We start from the raw sequence: 8,294 nt of genomic DNA, 5'->3' as shown, positions 1-8,294 counted from the left end.
TGTGTAAAATAAATAAATCAGATGTAAAGTTACCTGAGGAGTGCCCTACTAATGATGTGAAATACACAAACTCACAAATATATGACCCTTGAGTGGAGAGGTGGCACTGTGGGCCAGGGAATGTCCATGGTGACAGAAGCATTCCCTTATTGCTATTCAAAATCCCACAAATCCAGCAGATATGGTGTGCATTCTTACACAATCATTTCCTGAGGAATTATCAGGGCCTGGCCTGGTTTCCAAAGGTGAATGACACAGCAACTGGCAGATGCTAAACACGCAAATCCTAATAATTATCCTACTGGGTGATGAGCCATGGAAGGAACCCTGTGCTTTGGAGCACGGGGCCGCCGACCTGTCTGGGGAGGCAAGAAAGGCTTTGAAGTGGTGTCGGACTTTTGAGTAGGGTCTTGAAGGACGAGGAGGGGTGCTTTAAGAAGAGAAGTGGCGGGGGCACTCCAGGCAGAGGAAAGTAGGCATATGCAAAGAAGGTATGAAGATGCGTAACACGTTATGGGGATTGTAGTGGTTCTGCGGAACTAGAGCTCAGTGCGTGTGGGAGAGGAGAGCAAGAAGGGGGTTGGCAGGGAAGGCGGAGACAAGATTCTGCAGAATCCGGATGCGCTAAGAAGTTTGGACCTGATTGTGAGTCTGGTAGGAAGCCACTAAAGGATGCCCACCTCCTCCCTGGACGATTCCTTTGGAGAAATCCCTAATAAATTCACAAGATGAAGACTTAGGCACCAAGGGCCTTCCCCACCCTCCTAGCGAGCGAGCCTCCCCTGCCAGGAAGCCAAGCCCAGAAAGGCCGCCTGAACTGGGTGGGGGCCCTGGGAGGCAAGAGGAGCACAGGGGCAGCCTCTCACCTAGTACTTTCGTCAGATAGGCAGCACTTTCTCCAGCGTTTCCTCATTCCCTCGCCCCTGGGTGTGGAGTGGCAGGGAGAACAAAAGGGTGTTATCTCAGAACTAAGATTCTGGGAGAGGGAGGAGGGAGATGTAGTCGCCTGTGGGGGTGGAAAGCACTCTTGGCAGCACCGTGGTGATGCAATTCGGGAAGAGAAGAGACCTGCTGAGAAACCTATACCTGGGGAGCGAGCCCCTTGCCTCTCTGACCTCCTGACCTGTGGAGAGTTCTGGAGCTGGAAGCGGCCTAAACAGTCATCTATTCCGGGTACCTCCTTTAAAGGTAAAACAACGAGCCTCAGAGGTTGGGAGAACTGCCCACGACCGCACAGTTAGCTGAGCAGGTGCCTCTCTCCACCCATCTGATTCCAGGATGTAACGTGCCAGTCTTGGGAAAACTGGGGGGTGTCGGTGTCCACTGACCTCCTTCCCCCTGCGTCTCTCCCATGGTTCCCGGCCTCTCACAGACTCAGTCTCATCTCCAAATAGGTACATGCTAGAATGTACAGAAAGTGGTCTCCACTATTTTTGAAAACTGCAGTGGTGAGAAAGGGGGACAAAGTGCTCTTCTAAACTGCATGGATTTGGGTTTTTAATCCCAGTTCCTCTATTTCCTGTGGAGGTGGAAGCAAATTGTTCTTGTGGGAATAATCCCTTTTGTTTTTTTGGAAAATATTTTAATAGGTCTTTGGGTTATGCAAAGGAGTTTTCGAGAAACTTTAAACCTATTCTGGAAAAGAGACAACATGATTCAGAGCAATATGAAGCTACAGGCTGGTTGCAATTGTAAAAAGTGGTTTTCTTCAGAACGAATGGCATCTCTTCAGGGTTTACGGGGCTTGCTTACATGCTGCAGCCTGGCCTAAGCTATGCTTTGAGGGGAGGGGCCGTGTCCACAGTGGGGGGGAGCAGGCTTGATCTGTGTGGAATTCCCAGGAGTCCTCACTGACACTGAAGGAGGCAGCCCAGGAAAGGGCTGGGCTGGGACTGAGCTGTTTCTCTTTTGTTGGGGATTGTGATCTCTTCCTCTGGCAGGGATACCTGGAGCGCCAAAGCCACTCTTAAGCCCCCTGAGATCTTTCTAAAAGGACTACAAAGTCAGGTACGACTGTCATATCCACGCCTGGTCCTTGCCACAGCCAGGCCTCCAAGAGAGCAGAACCTCACCGGTCTTTTCCACTCTGTGCTTTGAGCAGGCCTAAGGTCTGATGGGACGTGCACGAAAGCAGCAGAACCTCTTAGTTCTTAAGTGTTTTACTTTGAAAATTTTCGTTTTCCTAAATACTTTACTTTGAAAGGTAAAATAATGTACTTTGAAGAAGCTGTTCTCGGAAACTGGATCATCCTGGGCTTAAGGACATATGTCCTGCCAGGAAGGCATAGACAGTAATCAAGGGAAGGAATAAATGGGCATTTGGCGTTAAAGCACTTCTGCCTTATGTTAGTGTAATAATTATGCTAATCTATTATTTATATAATAATATGAACATATAAATATGTTACCATATATTTATATTTTATAACACAAATATATTCTAATTAAAAACAATAATTTATAACAGAAAAATGTATGTTAATATAAATATAATATACTACTTTATAGAAAAATATATAATATGTAAGTGTATAAAAAACATAAATATCAACAATTATCCTACCACCAAAAATTGATGTTAACATTCATTTTGGGGTACTTCCTCCAGTTCCTCTGTTCATATAAACAAATAAATAAGCAAACAAATAACTAGATATATTGAACACGCACCCACACTTCTTTTACAATCCCAGAAGAAAAAGAACATGCTTCCAATAGTTCTAGCAACAGTCGCTGGGCCCATGAGAGCTGGCCTTGGGTCATGTGCCTATCCCTGAAACTAGGACCCACAAAAGCCAATTTAACCCATAAGATCATTGAAATGAACTAAATGTATACTTTTTTGAGTTGTTATATTTAATGAAATAAATAGACCATGCATGGAGAAGTTTTTTGCAAATGTAAGTATTAAAATCATTAATTATAAATATTATTAATATGATCACCACCCTTCCCTACTGTCTTTCTTCCTCTCCTCGTCTTGATCCATTTTTCTGGTCTCTCCTCTTGACCAGGTGTCCGTCACATCTGGGTTAGCTAGCTGTGGTGGACTTGTGAGGCGACATAATGCTATTTATAGCAGTGTTTCCCTGGGCGTGTGGTGTGTGGTGATATGGGGACACAACATTTAAGGGCTGCTGTTCTCTCTCATTGCAGCCAAAGTGGCTTTTGAGAACGTTGTCTAGTGAGGAGGAAGGTAGAGAACACACTCCTCTCTCCCAGCACAGGCAAGCCCGGCCTTTCGCACTGCCTGGGCAACCATCCAGGTCTGATGACTTTTGGTAGATAAGAGTTTGTCACTCCAGGAGTGCCTGGGGTTGATGCATTTCTTGTCAGTGGACTTCAGAAGGACATTTCAACAGCAGGGAGGCCAGAGAAAAACAACCAACCCAAAACCTGGAGAGGACATGACGCAAGATTTGGCATTTTAGGGGCGGCAGGAATGTGTCAGTTGGTTAACGCGAGATCTCGACAACAAGATTCCCCGGTTCAATTCCTGCATGGAGTGGTGGGCTGCGCCCCCTGCAACTAAAGATTGAAAATAGGAAACTCAGGCTTTCGTTGGAGCTCAGCTGCGCCCTCCACAACTAGATTGAAGGACAATGACTTGGAGCTGATGGGCCTGGAGAAATACACTGTCCCCCAATATTTCCCAATAAAATTTATTTTTAAAAAAAAGAATTGGCATTTTAGTTTGGCAAATAGAAGGCTGGGACACAGCAGAGACTGTAAGAACAGAGTGATATATGTCACATATATAGTCACATATATAGTTACACATGTGTGACATATAGTCACAGATATAGTCACACATTCCATATATGGAATCTTGGGCATGTGAAATAAGTAGTTTGGGAACAATTAAAATGAATTCCTACTTTAAAAAATGTGTGGTTGACAGTACACATATACATACTGGAATTGAATAATAAAGTGAATAGATGGTAGGTGGTGGGGGGCAGGTTTCTTATTGTTGGAGTAGATGTTTACAGGTAAACAAGAGAAGGCTAGAATGATCCGTGTATTAGATCCATGTATTTATATTGAACTTAATATAGCTACAGATGGTAACATATGCAAATATTTATAAATATGTGTACATGTGTCAGTTACTTATACAGACATCTATTTCGTTGCTATGCATGCGTCAACCGAGAGGATCTAGACATCCCAGTAGCAATAAGCACGCTTAGAGCCCAGATCTTGGTTTCTAATGCCATTCTCCAATAAAAAGACTAGGTAGCCTTGGAGAAATGATAAATCTCAAGAACTGGGGCTGAAAATATACCGGATCATCTAGGAGTACCTTATAGTGCCAGAAAGTAAGGAAGTGCTCAAAAACGCCACAACGATGGGGGGAAAGAACACAAAAGAACAAAGGAGCCAAATGAAAGAGCTGCCCAATAGCCAAAGCTGGAACAATTTGAGCAAGAAAAGAAGTAAAGTATTGTTGTATTAAAACTTCAAGTATAAAATAAATATCCATATATCTATACTGATATGAATAAATAATCGAAGAAATAAATGAGGGAGAATAGATCAATCTCCCATGCAGAAGAATTCCAAATAATTTGTGTAGATACTCTGCCTTCAGGGCGGTGGGGAATAACTCCCTCATCCTTAAATGTGGGCTGCCTATAGCAACTGCCTTCCAAAAATTACAATATGGAAAGGACCAGGGGGAGCTTTACAGGGCAGAAATCTGTCAAATACCACCTTAGCCAGGTGGTCAAGTTCAACATCAGAAGTAATCAGTGAATTTGATAGTGTGATATGAGAATGGTGCTTTTATCTCTGTAGTCTTCCTCCCCCCAAAATCCAAGTCTCATCATGAGAAAAACATCAGACAAATCCCAACTGAGGAACATTCTACAAAAGATCTGACCAGTACTCCCCCAAGATGTTAACGTCATTAAAAACAAGGAAAATCTGAGAAATTGTCACAGCCAAGAGGAGTTGAAGGAGACACGACAACTAAATAATGTGTGTATCTTGGATGTGATCCTGCGACAGGAAAAAGACATTGGGGGAAGACTAAGGAAATCTGAAAACAGTAACAGTGTATCAACATTGGTTCATTATCACAAACGTAACCATACTAACTGATAAAGACTAACTGGAACTTTAAGCAAACATAATCAGTCGGGAAAATTCTACAGGAGGAGCCAGGGCTTATGGAAGTTCTCACCTACGCAATCACGAGAACCCTACAGGAAGAACTCTATTTAATAAAGCTCTATGGCTCTAACTTCCCCTTCCCTTAACTTCCTTTACCCTCCTATAAATGCCCCGCCATGGTATGCAGGACAGAGTGTGCACGTGGCTTGCCATGTCTACATGCATTGGCTTGCAACCTTTTCTTTTTCCCAAATAAATCCTTTATGGTGACAAAACACCTACTATAAATATATTTGTCAATCAACATAATGTAAGATGTTACTAATAGAAAACGCTGGGTAACTGGGTGTGGGGTATATGAGAACTCTGTACCATTATAATTTTTCAAAAAACTATTCTAAATTAAAAAGCTTATTTTTTTTTTAAAGTGGGTGATTGTACCATACACCAAAATGTCAATATTGATTATTTCTGGATGGTCAGTCCTTAAGTGTTTGCTTTAATGTACTGCTCAAATTTTATATAAAGTGTGTGCTATTTATAAAATCTGAAAACTTTTTTTTAAAGTAAGGACTTCCAGTTAGAGATAACAAATTGATCATATGCCTTTATCTCCTCTCCCTCCACAGGTCCCACAAAATTTTTTTTAAAGTATAGACCCATGAGAATACAGAGAATGGAATTGAGGACATCAGTGGACAAGAGAGTTCAGTCTTTGGATGATTGAAAGTGGCTGGAGGTACAGTAAATGAATTAATTGAGTAGAGAAAACTAAGACGTGGAAGAGCCTGGAAAGGGAACCGATGGTGAGGAGTCAGCAGATTCTCCCCCAATAAGCTACAGAGAGGCAGGGGGCTGGGGAGTAAGTAGCAAGTTCTGCAAGAAGTGAGTTTAAAGGATGGCTTACACTCTCGGGAAGAGGTTGAAAGAAATATATGAAGAAATTACAACTCTAGATTCCCTCCCAATCCCACAGAGTCAGGCAATTGTGTCCCTGCCATACATTGGAGATTTTTTTCTTTAGAGAAATCGAACCAGAGCATCCCAAATTCAAAGATTCCGGCAACAGTAGTGGGCAGCTGCCTGGGTGAAAACAGGGGAATTAAGTGGAAGTCCACATGTGAATAGTAGGGCCCTCTGCCAGACTCCTTTCCTTACCCACTCCCAGAAAGGGGTTGTCAGGTATATATGTCCCCTGGAAAGAAGATTGGAAGAGCTTCTCTGGAAAAATTTACTAGCCCCAAAGAAAAGTCCTCTTAAGTGTTGACTTTTCATGGTCTCCCAATGAAATGGCCTGAGTGTGAAGCCCACCAATCAAATCCCTGTCCACACACACAGCTGCCAATCATGTTAATGATCACTGCCTGCCACACAGGACTGGCTGGCCCAGGATCACCACAAAACGTATCCCCCAGGGAAGAAACCAACGTAATGAAACAGAGACAGAGAGACAGAGAGACAGAGAGACAGAGAAGAGAAAGAGAAGGAAGGAAGGAAGGAAGGAAGGAAGGAAGGAAGGAAGGAAGGAAGGAAGGAAATGAACTTACAGAAAACAGAGATAATGTAAGAAGAAGAAAATTCTTTGTATTTTTATGTATACATTTAACTAATAGCCTCAGAAATCTAAAAGAAGATGCACACGCATGAAAAAGTATAGGATGGCATGAAAAAGAAATAGTCAGAGAATGAACAACAGCAATAGAAATTTTAAAACATGATAGCAAACAAAAAAGGAATCAACAAAAGAGTAGGAAAATAAAATTGGAAGAAATCTTCCAGAAAGCAGAATAGAGGGGCCGGCCCGGTGGCTCAGGTGGTTAGAGCTCCATGCTCCTAACTCCAAAGGGTGCCGGTAAGAGTCCACATGGGCCACTGGGCTCTCAACCACAAGGTTGCCAGTTCAATTCTTCGACTCCCGCAAGGGATGGTGGGCAGCACCCCCTGCAACTAAGGTTGAACATGGCACCTTGAGCTGAGTCCCCCTGAACTCTCAGATGGCTCAGTTGGCTGGAGCATGTCCTCTCAGGCCCAAGGCTGCTGGTTAGACTCCTGCAAAGGATGGTGGGCTGCGCCCCCTGCAACCAGCAACTGGCAACTGGACCTGGAGCTGAGCTGCGCCCTCCACAACTAAGACTGAAAAGGACAACAACTTGACTTGGAAAAAAGTCCTGGAAGTATACACTGTTCCCCAATAACGTCCTGTTCCCTCCCCCAAAAAAAACGAAAGTAGACTAGAAAGATAGATGAAAAATAGGAGAGATGAGATTGCTTGAGGATTATTCAAGGAGTTCCAGCACCTATATGCAGTTTCAGAAAACAGAGAGAACAAAGGACAGGAAATTATTTTCTTTTAAATAATAATCACTTAAGTAAATTTCCCAGAAATGAAGGACATAAATAAATCTTTCGAATTGAAAGTACCCACTAAATGTCCAGTAGAATGAAGGGGAAAATACCAAAGCAATAATTTTGATTTTAAGAATGCCAGGATAAAAGAAATCACCTCACAGCCTCCAGCGAGAAATATCACATCATGTGTGAAGGAGTGTGACGCTATGGCATCGGACATCTCAACAGCAGGAGAGAATGCTGGAGGACAGCAGTGTTGGGAAACCAGAGTTCTGAGTGAAAATTATTATGCCTAGAATTCTATACTTATCCAAAAAGGATAAGTGTGGAATAAAGATATTTTCAGATATGTAAGAACTCAAAAATGTTACCTCCCACACACCTTTTCTTAGGAACATACTGAAGGATGTGATTCAGTGAAATGAAAGACTCAGCCAAGAACAAGGAACAAAGGGACTTCAGAAAACAAAGGAGCAACCCAAAAGAGAAGACGGATAAAAGGACGTCCTAAGATGACACCTGTGCCCCAGGTGTACAGAGCAAGGCTTCCAAATTGAAGCAAGATAACAGAGACTATAGAAGGTAGGTGGTGGGGGGCAGGATGAGTCGAAAGATTATTTGATACATTCTTGGTATTTAGAAAAAATATCACTAGATGTTTAACAGATACATATAGAACATTTTGAAAATACCTATTTGCAATAGTTATTGAAAAGAAACTAAGCAAAAGAAAAACTATGGCAACTGTTAACTGCAGGAAAAAACATAGTCGGAGGGAACGTAGTTATGCAATGCCATTGTTCAGCAGTAAATTGAGCCAAGTGAAT

The 8,294-nt window shown here is 42.6% G+C and overlaps 1 long non-coding RNA gene across 1 annotated transcript; it reads left to right on the top strand.

Annotated features, from left to right (window-relative positions):
- The first annotated feature begins 1,042 nt into the window (after positions 1–1,042).
- LOC148754402 (uncharacterized) lies at positions 1,043–8,054 on the top strand. Its single transcript, XR_016020112.1, has 3 exons — positions 1,043–1,188; positions 5,748–5,857; positions 7,860–8,054. It is a non-coding gene; the product is annotated as an uncharacterized LOC148754402 (long non-coding RNA).
- The last annotated feature ends 240 nt before the right edge of the window (positions 8,055–8,294 follow it).

The sequence above is a fragment of the Rhinolophus sinicus genome, unplaced genomic scaffold (genome assembly GCF_057876585.1).
Source record: "Rhinolophus sinicus isolate RSI-liver-muscle unplaced genomic scaffold, RSI-T2T HiC_scaffold_19, whole genome shotgun sequence".
Taxonomy (NCBI): domain Eukaryota; kingdom Metazoa; phylum Chordata; class Mammalia; order Chiroptera; family Rhinolophidae; genus Rhinolophus; species Rhinolophus sinicus.
Note: the sequence above shows the minus strand (reverse complement) of the source record. Positions and strands in the feature narration are given on the sequence as shown.